Genomic DNA, 18,057 nt, shown 5'->3' with positions numbered 1-18,057 from the left:
AGAGTTCAATGTATACTGTTTGTATTATAATTTTTGCGAACTTTCAGAAAATGTATTATGTAAACGATATAAAAGGCAAATCATGAAAAAATCTTGATTTACGTTAATTCTACCAATCAAAAGATTTCAACGGTCACAACAGTGACAAACCTTCTATAAACCAATGCCATGGAAAAATATGGAAAATGGAATAGAAAAATAAAGTTGAACATTAAACAGAAGACATTCTTTTTTATTCGAAAATAAAAAAAAATGGATAGTTCCATATTTTTGAGAAGTATTTCGAAAGAGTTAGATTCCTTATAATATATTTCAAATTCGCAACTACGCAATAAATAGTTTTAAATACCATTATGATTGCTGTCAATCAATTTGAAAGTTTTGTTTAAAGTTGAATTTTATTGATAACAGTCAAAATTACTGGAAAGATGTTTATATAACTCATAAACTAAATATATGTTTAATTATGTCATGTACTATATCAGCACAAATAAAATTAAACAAAAGACTTCAATCATCAAACATGCGACGAACCTTAAAACATGTTCGAGCAATCTGAAATCAACAGAATACACAACAGAAGGACTGAAATGAAATGTAAAATAAATTGATTCTTTCATTTTAGTAATGGCAGCATTTGCCTTATATTTTTCCGAACCTAATACCATAAAAAGGAGAGAATGGCTGTAAAGACAGTAATTCTTCGTCGTACAGTGCAATATTTAGTTAACGACGGACAATTTCTTCTCCCCGTGGACCGCTTTTCGAGGGCACAGTCAAACGATGACGCGTTCATACCTACAAGAAGGTCAACAAAAACGGTAACGACGAAAGCAGTGTGCGACTAAATGAGTTAACTATAACTAGGAAAAAAGACATGAAATAAGAAAAAGCACCTTTGTTCTGCTGCACTTGAAAGCCATTTTTGTGCCGCAAAACCGGACGGTTGTGCGGGCTGCTTTGTTTATTTTGCGCTTTCCTTTCCGTCTATGTTGACACATTGCACAATGCAGTATTGCACCTGGGCGTGTGTGTGTACACAATGGTAAGTATGCCTACCATGCTTCACAAGACCTGCGCACCCGTGCACTGTCCGTTTGTCGTTAATCATGTTGTTGCGATCGCTTATGAACAGTTTTCTTTAACCCCGTCACTCCCCAAGCAACACGGAAGCAGGAAACTTGATCGAACTCTACAATTAGCAATGATGAAAAAAAACAGCAAAGAACAAACCTTCACCGGGTGCCGTTTTTCATCAAGCCCTCGGCAGTGTTGCTCCTCCGACGAAGCAACGACCTTACAACAATTGAAATTGCGTGCCGCGTGATGATGCTGCACTCCCAGGGAACGGTGCAGCATGGTAGTACCTTTTCCTGCTGCGGCGCCGCTGTCTGTTGCGGAAAAGCCACCCAACGGTAACGGGCTGGATTAAACAGTTGCACGTTTGTGTGAGTGCAATTGCAGCGCGATCAATTATGCGAATGCACACAATGATCTCATTGCGCATTATTGACATAAGAAGCGTTCGAGGGAGAGAGCGAGCAAACAACGGGAAATGATAAAAAGCTTTTTGTGGAGCAACAGCAGCAGCAGCAGCTTAAAGTTTATTAGAGTTTTGTCATAGTTGAACCAAGGGTCACGTTTTAAGTGCGTTTTTTCTCCATTGCAAATGAAAAGAAGCAAATGGATCGAGGAAGTTAGTGTAGAGCGGTTGGTTACCAATTGTGGCACGTTCAGCATTCGAAAAAAAAATTCTGCACAAACCGTAATACTTTGACACGAATTACTGGAGAAGGCCATTCTTGTCTCATTCTCGCTGAAGAGATGACTCATTAGCTTTTGTACTGAGGGATCACTAAGCACACTTACATCATTGCTGCTTTATGAAACAATATTCCCAATGTTCTAGGGCTTCTGATTTGCTCTCTTCACGTACAACTTGAACGAAGCGATCGTCGTTGCCCACGGGGACGCAGCGTTTGCATCGTGCCAATGGCAATGTAAACACGAACGGCTACTTCAGCTAAACAAATCAGCAAACTTTGTATATTTCTCCCGGTGAAGCGACTGAAGTTGACACAGTCGGCGAAGCGGTAGCGGCAGCTTATAGTCTGCCCCTTGTCCGGCGGAGTGTCCATTACTCTAACGCTGTCTGTCCTCGCTCCCGGTTTTTGGAAAGAGTTTGAGTGTCATCCATCGAAATTTTTGACTGACGTAATCGCAATTGGCAGCGCAAAACAGAAAACTAAACACTGAATAAAAACCACAAACACTTGCAGTGAAAAGAATAATACGCTGACTTGCGGTTGTGTTCGTGTGGCAAATTTTGAGGGCAGCTCGTTTGCCTCTTCATAATGAAGGATCTTCCAATTGTGTTGGAATAGAGACATGTTTTGCTTTCAATTTAAACTCTCCACTATTTTGTAACAAAAGCCGCATGGGACCTTCAATCATCCCTGCCAGCGCGCACACAATCAACCTGGTGCCAAGGGATTAATCCTTGACCGAATCGGGTGCGCATCGATTGTCGCATTTCGTCATCCACGATTTACACGCTTTTGTGTCCCGGGTCCAAAAAAACAAACATCAAAGTTACGATCGGGCCATTGCAAAACCTTCCGTCTTTGGGCGGCTTTTCGGATCGGGTGCACGATAAAACTCGTGACCAAATTGTGCGCCGTGGGGGCTAGCCGCACACGAATGAGTCAGGTATCGGGTGCGTTCGATAAGTTCGCGTTTTGCACGGCTAATGCAGGCCACACGATTTGCCTTGGTCACCTGTTCCCGTGGTATTCACGCTATTTGGAGTAGTTATCAAGGCAACAGCAAGCGATTTGTTTGCTCCGCCTGAAGAAATATTGTAAAACCAACCTTCAATCATATTATTGTTTCATAGGTCTGTGATGATTTTGTTTTTTGGTTATGTATTTGAATATCTTAAACTATCCCATTTGATGGTTTAAGTTAGAAAGCTATTTTTTTAGTCATTGTGAGTTGAAAAATCACATTCACATCAAATCATTTATTTTCCATACTTGTTTGACAGTTGCGTTTGTGTACCAACTATCATGCTTCGCAAAGATAACTTTTATGTTATTTGCAAAAATAAATAAAAAATATTGTTTCAAACTGTTTTCAATCTATTAGGATATACTATGTGTGCTTCTTCATAAAACTATAAAAGCCAATCTACTCATCCCATACATGTGAATGATTTTTTTATTGATTGATTTAAGTTAAAGCTGATCAATGTTATGCTGAAAACGGGGACTTTCACGATACTTGCCAACTTTTTTATTTGAAATTTGACAATTGGAGACTGAAATCATGTCAACACTCCATACAAAACCACACACTAAAACTGCCTAGATTATTTCAGCCTAAAAGCTAGAATCTAATTCGAGTACCTGCTCGAAAAAATGTCAAAACAAGGTCGTGTTTTATTTATTCCAAGGTGTATTAAAGAAATAAGGTGGTCGAATCTAGAATCAAAGTGTATGTAGACCAGCGTGTTTTTCATAACTAAAATTGAACGTCTTGACTAATATTTTGACGGAACGGATGAAAACTGTTGCTCAAATAGGCTTTCTAGTAACTTGACGAATACACAAAACACTCTTAAAAACCTTCATTCAGAAGCAGAAGCGAAAAAAATCAGCCTTCTAAATATATACACCTTGGGATAAGCCCCTGTATACTATACCCACTTTATACTATACCCAGCTGCTCGATATGTTTTGGCAGAACTTATACTAAAAAAAATAAAGTCCCTACAAAGTCTACGAAATATTTGGCTTTGTTTGAAACCTATTCCAGAAGACACGTCGCAAGCAACGCCATACAAGCCAACACTCCATAAAAGGGGCTCAAAAAATCCTTTTCGCTAGCAATGGTATGAATAGCCAGCTTAAATAGTGTGCGATAGAGAGAGAGAGGCACGAAAGCAACGTGGATCATGTCAAGATCATCACGAAGTGGTTCTCTCCCGTGGCCTGATTAACCTCTTGTTGCCTTACGGCACCGGCCGACAGACCAGGCACCGAGGCAACCCAAAACCTTTGGCTGGCAAAGAGTAAACACACGTCAAACTCATCAACCTCCCGCTGCCCGGGCAGGCTTCTTAGCACATGAAAGGGGAGGATCCCCCAATTCCCGGCCGTTAGCAAACACCGGCAAAGCACTAACCTCAACCAGGTGGTGTGCACTTGTTGCGATTTGATTATGTCACGAGGAATCTTTCCACCTGGGACGGTGTGTGCGCGACGGAGCTGCAGTGTGGAGGACACCACACCGCTTTTAAGCGCCATTCTTCTTCGTTACCTGGCGACGTTTAGACAGCAGGCGCAAGGGTGGCCGATTGCGGCGCTCGGGCCGATCGGGTTGATGATGGCACCCTGCCTTGGTTCGGTGCGGCTGCAAAATTGGCGGCGAAATTCAAACCGCGCTTCTGTTACGTGTACGCAAAGCGGGGCAATGGCAATTCAAAAAAGGCCGCCCCGCGTTCCGTTTCGTGATTATCACACGTACTGGGCACCGTGCGCAACTCGCTGTGTTTAGCGGCCCACTTTTGGAGTTCTATCGCAAACCCACATAACGGCTGAACATGAACAGAAAGGTGGTTCGCTGTGGCGGCACGTGTTGCAACTGCGCTCCCGGAAGGTGCATTTCTTCCTTATCGAACGAGCGGCTTTGCGGTAATGCGGGTCAGTAGAGGGAAACGCTGACCAATTGTAGGGTGTGGCAATTGTGAAAAAGCAGCGCCCTTTGTGGTGCTTTGCAGTGAAAGTAACCATCAATTAATCGCCAAACCGAGCAGATGTTCTAGCGTGAGCTTTAAATGTTTTTTTATGTGCTGTAATGCAAGTTATGATGAACATCATGATTGGGCTTTATCGATGGCATCAATCATTTTTAATTACTTACGGTTTGCGTGTAATGGGAATAGACCAAGTGATTAGGATATCGAGTAATGAGTCAATTTTTTTACCTGTAGAAAAGAAAAGATGAAGCAATCAGTATTGAAAAATCGTTTGATAAGATGATTGATGGGAGCGATGAGAGATTTTTTATTTACTGTAATTTTATACTGTTGTTCAGTTTCTTTTTCTTTGTAAAATGAGTCACAATAAAATACTTCTGGAATACATATCACGATCAGCATTATTCGGAACCGTCCGGAATCGGAATTCATCCAGAGTTGGAGACGTCTGAAGTCGGGGTCGGAGTCGGAGTAGTTTGGAGTCAGAGTTGGAGTCATTCGGAGTCGAAGCGGGAATTGTCCAGGGTCGAAGTCATGCAGAGTCCGCAGATAGAATTGTCCGAAGTCGAAGTCGTCCGGAGTCGTCCGAAGTTGTCAGGAGTTTGATAGTTCGGAATCAGAGTTGGAGCCATCTGGATTCGGAGAGGTTCGAAGTCGGGGTCGGAGTCGTCCGAAGTCGGAGTCGGAGTAATCTGGAGTCATGAAGTCATCCGGAGTCGAAGTCGAAATCGTCCAGAGTCGTAGTAGTTTGGAGTCAGAGTTGGAGTCGTGTGAAGTCGAAGTCGGACTCATTCGAATTTGGAGTCGTTCGGAGATGGAATCGTCCGGAGTAGGAGTCGTCCTGAGTGCTAATCGGAGTCTTCTGGAGCGGTTGTCGGAGTTGTCCGGAGTAGCAGACGGAGTCGCCTGTAGTGGGAGTCGGGAGTCAGAATCGTCTGGAGTCGGCCAGAATCGAAGGCTCCGATTCCGGACGACTCCACTTTTATTAATGACCAACACTGACGCCGGCCGACTTTCTAGTCGGGGAGTTAAGAATGAAATCATTAATGGAATCGATTCATTAAACATTAATCGTTGATTTTTTTCGTGATGTTCGAGATTTAGCTGACGAAAGAAGCAATAAAATTATAACGTTTTCATACACGGCGCTGCTGAAGATGTTGACCATTTCCTTTTTATATTTCTTTATATTTCGAAATGTTTTTTTGTAATCGCGATGACATGTACGCACCATTTGCCGCATATCGTAATCAATCAATCAATTTCACTAATTAAACCATTCCAACATATGAATCCCGATTCCGTCCTCAACCCGCTGCGCCAGTTCCCATCCGATCGACCGGATGAACGACTTACAATCGTCTCATAACTGAACCCGTCCGTCACATAACGTTTAGGTTTATGTATGTAACCTTCACGGCGGCGGCCTGACCCGCCTCAGAAGTCGCGTTCGAACCGAACATAAATATCAAACGCACAGCACCACCCCCTCGTGTGACACACCACGAGGGGCGCGCGTTGATAACGCCGTTGTGTGTCTTTCGACAGTCGACAGTCGGTCAGACAACAAAACCGGAAAGTAAAAGTTGCCCTTCTCCGTTCTACGCACGTTTTACCACCACCGCCACATCCACAGCGATTCCTGCCCAATTCCCAATGCACACACGCACCCGGGCGAGAAACACTTTCCCGCACCAAACCCGACCGGTTCCGGTGCCCTTTTTGTCGTGTGTCGGTCTGCGTGTGTGTGTGTGTAGCCGGTTCGAAATGTGCGATCCGATTCGCTACATAATAATTCCACGAAAACGTGTCGATCGCATTGGGCTGCTTGGGAGGGGGATTGATGATTGCGCAACCCATCATCATCACGATGGGTTCGATCGAAATGACAGCAAGCGAGGAAGGAGAGACTCTGGATTACTGGAGTAAGGCAACAACAAAAAAACTGTCAATTGAGTAGACCTTTCGGCAACTTTCTGAGATCGCACACCACACTGAAGCACAGGTCGTTCCCTTTCTTCCAACAACAAAAAAATGGTCAGCTTTCTTATCACATCGACACCGTGGTGCGTGCTCTTATGCCACGGACATGGTCGCTTTCGCACACAACCAGGAAGTGTGGCGGTGGCATTCGAAGTCGGACGCGGAACGCGAATGGAAGAAGAAATGTGACCTACCCGCTCTGTTGCATTGATTATGCACCGGGCAGGTTAAAAGCTGCTGCTATAATAAGCATAAAAACGCCCGAGCCGAGTAACCTTTTTCGGGGTGGCGGATTGGCGGCCGCTATATCTTTATCGGGGCTCAAAACGAAAAAACAACGAAAGGCGATGTGTGTTGAATTTTAAAAACCAAACCATCCCTTCCCGAAGCCGTTTTTTCCACCCCTAACCAACGGTGGGGCACGAGCGGACACAATTCACAATAAACATTTCACTGTTTTGTCAACGATCCTCTTTCAGGCTTTATAGCACCCCCCCAGAGTAAAAGAAGGAGAAGATATAAACTACAACGCGATAACGAGCACGTGTTGGGGAGACAATATATGTATAAATTTATCACGTTTGCGGCATTATACTTTCATAATCGTTTACGCGTCTCACTAACTTTGCGACCCAAGTGCCATCGCTGTCTACGAGACGATGACATACGGTCGCACTAATATGGATCAAAATAAAAAGCAAAAAATAAGAAAAACATAAATTCAATTGCAGTGTAAATACGATGAGCGTTTCATTTTCAATCAACACCTTTGTTTACAGCAGCGCTTTATGATTTGATTTTGATTGATTTAAGCTGAAGTATATTTGATGCGCTCACTTGCTTCACTTGGAATTGGAACAAAGTGCATTACAATTCACTGCGCGTCTCTTTCGCTATGAGGCAAAAGCTCAATTACAGTTTTGAATTGTGAGACAACACACGCTCGGAAAGAAGAAGGCTAAAAAAAAAACAGCGCCCCAACCAACCGAAACGCCGTTTCGATCAAATCGTTTTAATAAATTTCATCGTGTGTAGGGTTAGTTGAATTCAACGCTGAAGCGGTAGATTTCCTTTTTTTATCGATTTACTTTTCGCTCGACACGACATCAGCCACACATGTGCATCGAACCGATCACTCGATCAGCATTTTTCCCACCGCATAATTAATAGTGGATGCAGCTTCTGGTTGTGTTTTTCAAGTCCATTTCTTTACAGGGTTTTGCAGGGGTTCTCATACTTGTGGGACACTTGCTCGACTTTATCTTATTGGAAGTGAACTTCATATGTTGGAAATTGGACTCTATGGCACCTATTTTGGCCAGGCTACTTGGACATTCCTGTTAGATTTGTCCAACAAGGGTGCTATAAAGTCCAATTCCCATTACATTAAGTTCATTTCACGTAACAAAAAGGTAAAAAAGTGTCCCAGAGCTATAAAATCTTCTGGAAAACCCTATAATGTCCGCACACTCCCGCACACTGGGCTGCGATTGACACACACACACACTGGTATGCATCGTTGTTGAGGACGAATAAATTGGAGCATCTTGAACAGAAGGAGAAAAAAACAGTGAGAGTAAAGGTGGCCCTGGCCGTACAAAATGGGGCGTTTGAAACTCATCTCATCACACCCCGCACGTGTTTAAGCTTCCTTTCGTTTTTACTCCGAAACGGGTAGCATTTGCGCCCTTAATCATACGCTCGAAAAGAAAAAAAAAACACCAAAAAAGATGATGCCGCTGTTTGAAAGATGAGCCTGCTTTCGACGCTGGGCGATTTGAGGTGGTTTAAAAATGAAAACAATTCACATTACCCGGGCCATGCCGGCGACGAAGCATGAAATTGAAAGCATATGCGCGCACATACACACACACACGTCTATTTCCATCAAAGCAGTACACTAGTTCGTTGTCGCCCGCCCTTCGCCCGATTTCGTTGCCGCGCGCCTGTCAATTTCGCAGCACAACGCTCAAAAGGCTGCAGCAAGAAAACATGATGGTTCGGCCGCCCCCAACCATCGCCAACAATGCACGTAACATAATTCAATTGAACTCTTCGTTGGCAGCCCGCACCCCACCCGTCTACACGGCATCGATCTAACCCGATACAGACGTCTTTCAATGCCGGGGGCGCATTAGCCATGACACGACCCTTGAAGGAGTTTCTGTGGTTTCGATTTCACACAGCCCTGCGGTTTTGTGAGCGTGTGTATGGGTGTGTGTGTGGGGAGGTTTTCAAATTTTATTGTAACCGTACGCGCGAAAAGCTCATATTTGTGTGTCGCATGTTTTCGGATGGAAGGTTTTTGCATGAGAAACAAGGTAGAAAATAACCTTCGATCAACAAGCAGAAAGAAAGACACGTAACACACACACACACACACAAAAAACCTTCCCTTGACTTTGTTGTCGAAAATTGGTCAACCATGGATGGAGAACGAGCACGGGGGGGGGGAGATACACACCGGCTGGTACACAGGCTTAACAGGCGATCTAAGTGTCCGTGGCACTAGCGACGACAAAACGGGCGTCCATCATCCGCAACCATCGCGGATTGACGCGCCGCACACAACGGAAATTGCATTAAAACGGTGTCAAGACGGCGGTCGCGCGTTCATAATTGCCGAAACGAAGGTGGAAAAGGGGAAAGGAGAAGAAGCGGGGGAGGGGGGTTTGTCAAAAGGGGAGGACAAAGAACAACAAACGCGCAACTGACACCGTTTGACGACAGCAACAACTGAACGGCGGCACGATGTTAAAAATTAACGAAAGATTCAAATGAGCGAAGCGACGAACCTCAACATCGCTGCATACAACACGGCGACTTACAGCGCTCCTCGAACGTTTTGCAAAACTGTGCTGCACTTAGAACCGGCGCAGCACACACGAGAGACGCTGGCGTAGTTGTGCAGCGAAACCATTTATAGTAAAATAAGCAGCGCTGGGAACCAATTTTCTTGAATGAACCATTTGAAAGGTGGCCGGACGTAAACGGGACAGCGACACAGTCCGAACGGTTTCGTTTCCCGTCCCGCCGGTTAGTTTTCTTAATTACATTGCCCTTGACATAACAAGAAAAATTGATTGAAATTAGCTGACGCTGGTCGCGCTGGTGGTGGTATATAGTTAATTGCCTTAGTTCTTAGCTCCCCCCTAAATGGAGTTGGAGTTCCGGTTTAGCAGTGAGTGGTTGTGTTTTATGTTGATGGTTTGTTTGCAGTGATTAGAGGAAGAAAGAAAACAAAAACGAAACGGCTTTATTAACCTTGTGCGTTGGGTAGCGGTGGTCTAATGGTGGTTGGATAAATTTCATATTTATATTTGGAATGCAAGCCTTGTAGCGCTCCGCGCAACCTTGCGCGTAATGCAACCACCCCAAAACCACGGCGATGCATTACGCCGTTTTCTCTGCGTGCACTTTTCTCGCATCATCGATTCGAGACACTTTATTGGTTCGTGGCCGGCCTGTGGAAGCGAGCGCCGAGTGTCGACGGTAGCAAAATGAGCTCAGCATCCAGCACAAAACCGTACCGAAATCACCGACAAACTCAGTCGGCCGCCGCTAAATTTAGCCCGGCGATCGGGTAAAATCGGATCAAGTGAAACATTCAAAAGCAAAAGCAATAGAAAAAAAAACAGCGAACCGAAAAGAAACTATCATCCGAAAAGACAAAGAAGGGCAAAAATCTAATTTACTGCCCGACTGACTACGAACTGTCTCGCGATCTTACTTTTTACATCTCGCAAGCGAGAGCGGACGAGACCTGCGACTACATGCTCGCCATGACGAAAGTAAAGTCTAAAAATCATGAAAATATCTCCACCCAAAAGCAACACACCGTCGGCCGTCGCGAGAGCACAATCATTCTATTTGCGTCTGCATCACACCCTTTCGGATCGCACTGTCCTGCGTTCGCGACTGTATTATTGCGCATTTTTTTACGGTTTGCTGAAACACAGAAGCGTGCTCGCCCCAGAGGAAAAGCGAAGCAACACAGTGTGCTGCTGCACAAAACCTGCTGTTGTGTGTTTTGCAGTAGCGCCCTGCCCGCGGGGGTATATGTTGGGGCAATTCTATTGTTTCGTTCGCTCGTGCTTGTACGGGAAACAGTTTCACCGGGCACGGCGGCAGGACGGCTGAGTGAAAAGTAAACGAACGGCTTTGGCTAAATTTCGTACCAAAAGGGGCACCAAAATAAAACGGGGACGATTGAAAACGAAGCCCTTTCTGTGTACGTATGTGTGTGTGTGTGTGTATGTGTCCCCTTTTTCCGATGCCACCCACTTTTGCACTGCTGCAAAGGTGGGTAAATTAATTTTCACTTTTAATTTCGCTGTGCTTTTCTGCCTGCCTGCCTGCCTATCTTGATTCCAAACGGGGCGGTGGAATAGTGCACCACCAAGTGCACGGTAAGAAGAAAGATACGTGTAGTACCCAGGGGGGAAGTGGAGCGATGTTCACCACCGCCAGTTGGTCGATTTATTTCGAAACGCGAGCAGTTTGCGGGGTTCGTCTCTTTCGCTTTCATTCAAGTCTTTCGAATCTTTTTACGCTGTGCGGCTTGGTTTTGGGGTCTAAAATCATTTGTCGTGTTGCGAATGGTACAGGAGATGGGGAGGGGACGTTTTTTCAACGGTTAAAAGTAATCTTAAATCCCATTTAAACCGTCTGTCATTTGTTGAGGCAGGATAGAATTAAAATTTTCACCAAAGGCGATAAGCGGTGGAGGCAGCAAGTTGGTAAACAAAATCCTGTCACTTTCAGGACAGGAGAAATTCAAGAATCTCTACACAGTGGTGTTAGGATAATTACATCCAAAGGAAAATTGTGAAGAAAGTTTCCTGCATACCATAAGACTAATGTTTCGTCGAGGAGCTGTTATTAAGCTCACCTTAAAGACCGTAGTAGTGCTTTCTGCTCGGTTTCTAAACATATTGATTAGCAGAAAGAGTAAGTTTTGTGATGCACAAACATTACTCCTCACTTCAAAAACGAATCAGACCCAAAGGGTATTGATTTGTAAGTAGAAAGTTTACCAACACAGCAACAATCGACACTTTTGGGGTTGGTACGTGTGTGCGAAGGAACGTACATTGGCTGCAATAAATTTGTCATGCCCTAGGCACCGGGGTGAAATGCGATATTTCTTATGCGACATTATGAGGCACGGGCACGATCGCGCAATAAATCTGCACACCCTGACCCTCCTCCGCTGACGTTCTTCAGTCCGTTTGGTGCGGCTTTTTCTTCACCACTCTTGGCAAGAAACTGGCAAACCGCCCGAGAGAGATAGAGAGGAAGCCAGATCACAGCAAGCAGCAAGAAGGGCTTCAGATGGTTGGCTAACGCGAAGCTTAACACTCTGCCACCGGATCGGATGCTCAAGGCAAATTCGGTTGCATTCGGTTGGGTTTAGATTGTGTAAAATCTCCGACTGTTGTTGGCCCTTCCCTCCGAGCGGTTTACGAGGGCACAACACACGGTGATGTTTCGAGACCACCTATTTTGAGCTGGTATGAACATTTATCGATCAACATCATCAACTAGAAAAGAGTAGAGTTAATCCATCCACACACACACACACCACACGTGTGCACCAGAATGCAATTACTCACGATTAGATCACTTTCGCGGTCGTGAGGTGGAAGTCTAGCGCTGGAGCGGTTGACTTTTTAAAGGGCTTCTCCCTCGCCACGGGGTGGGAGGTTAATAATAATCGTAAGAAAATCACAAAACCGCACACCAGTTGCTCTTGGCTAATTGACATGTCGGGTCCCCGTCGAGTTGCAACAGTAGGAAGTGGGCAAAATAGTCTCCATCTAGTAGCGTAGAGATTCATTGCAGCATTTAACCACTGCAACCGCATCATCTACAATCGATACAGTACAACAGTGGCCAGGAAGGTAGTGAAAATGTACTTTACATCTAGCTGCGGCAAGTAAAACATTGATACAAACACTTTCAATTAGAAGTGATTTAACTAAGTTCCCGATAGTCTTCCAAAAGATCTTAATAGTCTGGTTTGGGCATGCAGTTTGCATACTTTTGGGCGTTTTACAGCAATTTTCAGATTGAGCACACTTTTAGTGTTATAGTGAAATTAGGTCATTTCTTGTACTGCAAATCAAACAGCTCAGCATGCGGCATATCATACTATTTTCGTAATCAAACACATAACACAAATTTGTCACAAAGCAATAAAATAGAAGCTAATCAAATCTATTTCCCCACGAAAGAAGAAAAAAAACACCCGGAAACTCGTTCGAGCTCGTTAACAAATTCCCGCTGCGAGTTTAGTATGATTAGCATGATCAGCCGACCGGGATAATTTTATCTTCATCTGCAGTGAAGATGACAACGGGTACGACGAATAAGATGCTGGTGATTATAATGATGATGATGATGATGATGAGTACCGAAATTCCGTGCCACCGAAAGAAAGTGACATCAACGAATCAGCGTATTATGTGGCATATGGCTGTCCATAGATTCGCTCTCACTACAAACATCTACATCGGTGACATCTACTTTCCATCGTTCCTGGTTGCCTCGCGGTACACTAAACAGGGGTAGTAATAATCAAACCCTACGCTCCAGCACGTTTGTACGTTCGATTTCGATTTCCATTCAGCCGAGAGTAAAATCGAACACATTTTCCTAAACTAGCCGGCCCAATTTGTCGAACGCATATTTTTCCCGATTCGGTTCGATTGTTTGCTGATTGGCAGGTTGGAGACAGTTGTCTTTGTGCTTTGTGGTGGTTTGTCTCCGCTCACCCGCGTTACTTCTACCATCTCGAGGCGAAGGTACAAGCGTTAGCCGTTCGTGAGCGGCTCGTTTTCCTTTCTGCATCATATTTCGACTGTCATTACCGAAAACGATCGTTACGGGCTATGAGCGACGGCGAGCTACAGTGCCCATGGGGAGTGCTTTCTCCATTCGTGGATATCAAAAAGCCCACCCTTTATTGATCGCTTCATTTCGTCGTGCACGGTGGAGTTGTCGTGCGGCCGAAGCCGGGCACGTTGATCATCGCATCGGCGAGATTTCATCGCTCGTCCCGTCCCCTCGGTTTCCGCCGTTTGCAATTGTTTGCCGGGTCGGTTATATTGTTATTGAAATGACAAAATGGAAAGCACCGAACAGGGAAATATGATCGCTGAAAACCGTGAGCGTATTCCTGCCGGAAATGATGTTACTGCTTTGACTTTCCTTTCATTGCTGAATGTTTTTTTTTGTATTTCTTTCGATGTTGAACCCAACAATCATACCAATCATGCGAAGGAAAAAGTGCATTGCTTATGCAGATTTAATGGGGAAGGTATCGTTAGCTGCATTATGCGGATGGATGATTATTTGCCCAGACCATGCTGTCGTTAGCCGGCGTGTATTGATGATGAGCGTGTGCGGCGATCCGACAAGCCGGAACAAGCGGAACTAAAGATTGATTGGATCAGTGCGCGAAGGATGCTTATGGTTTAGCGGAGGTTCTCGCTTGTTTTTGTTTGCTCAGCTTGATTTATGATTTTTTTGGTTTGAAGGAAAAAACATGTTAGGCTCAGGAAGTCATTATTGAACGTGACTCTTGATTTTATCCGTTTGACACCTAATATGTAACGTTTAAAGTATATTCGTAAATTTACATCACTGGAAAGTCTTCACTAAGACCCAATTGGTGAATATCTAAAAAAAATCAATTATTTTTGACCAAACATGTTGGGATGCATTTAAGCTCAGGCCTATTACTTTGTCCAATTCCCCCGCCAAGATCACTCTGCGCCAACTATTGCGCGAGTAGCAGGTAAGTTAATTTAGGTTTAACTTGCTCCCATTTACCAAACTGGCCCGATGCGGTCAATGATCCAATTCAGCTGTAGCAGCTGTGTTACACAGATCACCGGACAGCGCACAAATTCTGTCCCAAATTGAGTGAAATGAATTTTCGCTGCTCTCGATGGCGGCTCACCGGCCAACCAGTGAGAGCGAATGGCAGCAGCACTTTACCCAAGCATAATCCAATTTTGGAATATGTCATACTTTACGTAACGATTGCGAACCGAGAGCCATCGCGCGGGCTGTACGGGCGCTGTCAGGTGTGCCGGAGATCGCAGCGCCACAATAAACCCGAAACCAGTGAGCTTGCAACACGTACCAGCTGAAGCAACGATTGAATCTCGGTACAGCGTCGAAAGGCATAACAGTGGATCAGTGTGGGGGTTTATTTTGGTGTGTGTGTGTTTTTTTAATTTGTGTCACCAAAAAAAGACCCCTGCTGCCCGAAAAGCTGTCCGGGAAGAAATAATGAAGCCATAATTGAAAAATTTGGCATTCACATTTTAATTGTCCCCTGAGCAAGCTTGAAACAGACTTTTTTTGCGTTCAACCTTTTTACGAAAGAATGAACTTACTTTCACGTAATTTCCTTTGCAGGGGGGAAAACGATAAAAACCAATCACTCGTGATAAGATCCTAAAACAGTCACACTAAACCGTAACCAAATTAGGTACGCGGCCCGCGACGGCTGTTTTGTAATTGAGCTCCCTGCACAGCACAGAAGCGTTTGAAGCAGTTTATTCGCATAATAATTTGCACGGCACGGTGGCTGTTGTTGTAATGACCTCCCCTTCCCCTCCAACATCTTTGGTGTGAGGTAGACTGTATTTACCAACTGCTGAGTGCTTCTACTCCATGCACTCTGAACACTCTCTTTCTATCGCTAACGATAAAATTCAACTTTAGAGTTGCGCGCGTTCGGAAGCGACGAACCCGCGAAACGCTCGCGGGATAAGTGGAATCAAAATTCTCACATCATATCGTATCAGCTGATAATGAAATAATGCAACCCCCTTTTCCACTTTTCACGTACCGGCGCAGGGCCAAGTTCTTGCATCAAGTCCGGGGGGGTCCGGCTCAACCCTAATCGACTTCAGAGCCTCCAATCTCGTGCGCAAGAGCAGTTAATCAACGTTATTCAACCACCAGCTCTCTAGATCGGATACCCCTGCTTGCATTCGAGCCACATATACCTGCATCGATCTGGTACGAGGAGCCTTTGCCTTAAGGGTTTTTGTTTTCGTACGACGTGGAATCGATCTATGCTGCGATCTACTGGCGTCCGCTCGCTACACACAACCATTTTTGCGTCGGCCCAACCGGTGCTCCGGTTTTTATCGAAATGACCTCTCGAAAGGGTTAACCCTGCGGCTGAACCAAGCCGTGGCGTATATGGGCATGCGGTGCCGAGTGTGTGTGTGTGGGAACACAGTGCCCGGTGCCCATGTTCCGGCGGTTAATTAGTCGCCGCAGTATAAATCGTCACCTGCGTTGGTGTGTTAAGCAATTATGGAACGTGTGTAAGTGTGTAACCGAAGCGATAGGCTTCGCGCCGTACACCCGGGCCGGGGCGGTTCGATTGATTGTGCGGTTTTTGTTGCGTAGAAATCAGAAATCGTAGGGGTAATGGTGATGGAAAGAAGTCATTTTGCACGTGGGACGATAGTGTTTATAACCTCGAAAACCCGTTTGCTGGGACGGCTACCTGTTTTTTTGTAACAGGGCCTTTGTACCTTCTTTTTATTAGTTTACAATCGTTACTGTGCGCATGGTAAAAAAAGGAATAAAGTTAATGATCTTGGTTGCGCTTAAAAGTAAAGTTTCTTTTAGAAGCTGTGCTTCTTTCAATATGTTTATGTGAAATGGTGTGGGAATATTTTTATATTGTGATGATTATGACATCAAGAATATCTGAAATTGATTTGATTTGTTATGATAAAATGGTGGTAATTTTTTTTTTGAATAATATAGAAAAGTTATTTCTGAAATACCACTGAGTTAATTTTTCTTGTAAAATTGTTTAAGCTTCAGATTTTAATCTGATTCACACGTTCACACGTGCAAAGTATCCAGAGGAATGCTTGTTTTTATGTTTTTGTCTCTTTTTTTGTTGGTTAGTTCCAAAACATTACACAACATGCTCAAAAAGCGCCTTCATTAAACCGAACCGTAGCAGCCACCGCTCGACCAAATAAATCAATTTCCCATTCGCGGCCACACGAACGCTCTTGAACAAGTACACCGCGGGCAGAGCAAGCAGATGAATCGATTCGTGATGTAACATCACGATGGAGGGCAACCAAAACTGGCGACACATTATATTCAGCACATCAACACGCACACACACACACACGCTCAAAAGCCTTCCCTCGAGGGGTAGGTGAATGTGTGCATTACAGTGCCGCGCTGTTTCTTTGGAGCTGTGATTTAGGTTTTTGATTAATTTCGGCCTGATCTGGCAATCTTGCGGTCGACTTTAAGTAAATTGAATCGACACAACACACTGCCGCCAGCCTTGCAGCGTCTCGTCAGCTTCGCCAGCTCAATCAAGCACGGTCAGCGAAGAAAAGGTAAACGATCATTAAAGGGTACACATACGACGGCGTCGAAAGCACTTGTTTTGTAGTATGACATTTCAAGCTGCCTCGGTGCTGCCAGCGGTAAACACGAAGGTTTTCCCTTGCGAAGGCAGATGAGTGACGAATGTTAGTGCATGAAGCAACCACTCACGACGCACGGATTATGTTGATCTTCCGTCCGGCGTGATGACGATTGGCGGAGCCAAACCGATTGGACATGCAACGATGGGGCGCCCCAGTGTCCACCCGAGGTGGTGGGACTGGTTTGCCATATATGTGTGTGCGCGCGCAGCGAAAACTAGCTGATTGTGCGCTCTACACTTTGCGGCTGGCTTGTTTGGGGTTCGTGCGTTTTCCATTTGGTCAGGCAAGGTCGAAACGGAGCGCAGCTGAGATTCGCATGTTTGGCTGGCTGCTGATGCAGCCCCGTCACCAGAAGGCAACGACTCGTGGCCTACATTCTGATGTGCGCGCACGGATATCACTCGGTGTTTGCGGTGTTTGCGACTTCCCTCTACACGAGTTGGTGTGTGTGTTTTGTGCCATCAATAAATTCTGCGCTCCGTCTCGTCTCCGACACGAGACCTTAAGACCGTTACGACCGTTTTTGGGGCTTACGGACTGTTTCGAATGTTCAAAAATATGGAGATTACGCACTCTTTATTACGCATACCAAGGACGATATGGTAGGGCTCTCGAATCGTGAAATCATAACAATCACGTGAGATTCCCTTATAAGGACGCTGCCTACATATGGATCAGTTGTTTTGGAAATACAATAAAGGTATACGGATTATCTTGTAAGATTGCAGCTGTGAAGTCAATATTTAAAAGAAAATATATCTTTATGCAATAAAAATACCTAACTTCTTGCAATAGTTAAAGGCAGTTGTCTCAAAACAT

The 18,057-nt window shown here is 44.7% G+C and overlaps 1 protein-coding gene across 4 annotated transcripts in view; it reads right to left on the bottom strand.

The window, feature by feature from the left end:
- LOC120902967 (IQ motif and SEC7 domain-containing protein 2) overlaps positions 1-18,057 on the bottom strand; it is a 192,718-nt gene that overhangs the window by 93,672 nt on the left and 80,989 nt on the right. The window lies entirely within an intron of this gene.

The sequence above is a fragment of the Anopheles arabiensis genome, chromosome 3, assembly GCF_016920715.1.
Source record: "Anopheles arabiensis isolate DONGOLA chromosome 3, AaraD3, whole genome shotgun sequence".
Lineage (NCBI taxonomy): Eukaryota > Metazoa > Arthropoda > Insecta > Diptera > Culicidae > Anopheles > Anopheles arabiensis.
This window is presented reverse-complemented; position numbering and strand designations above follow the sequence as displayed.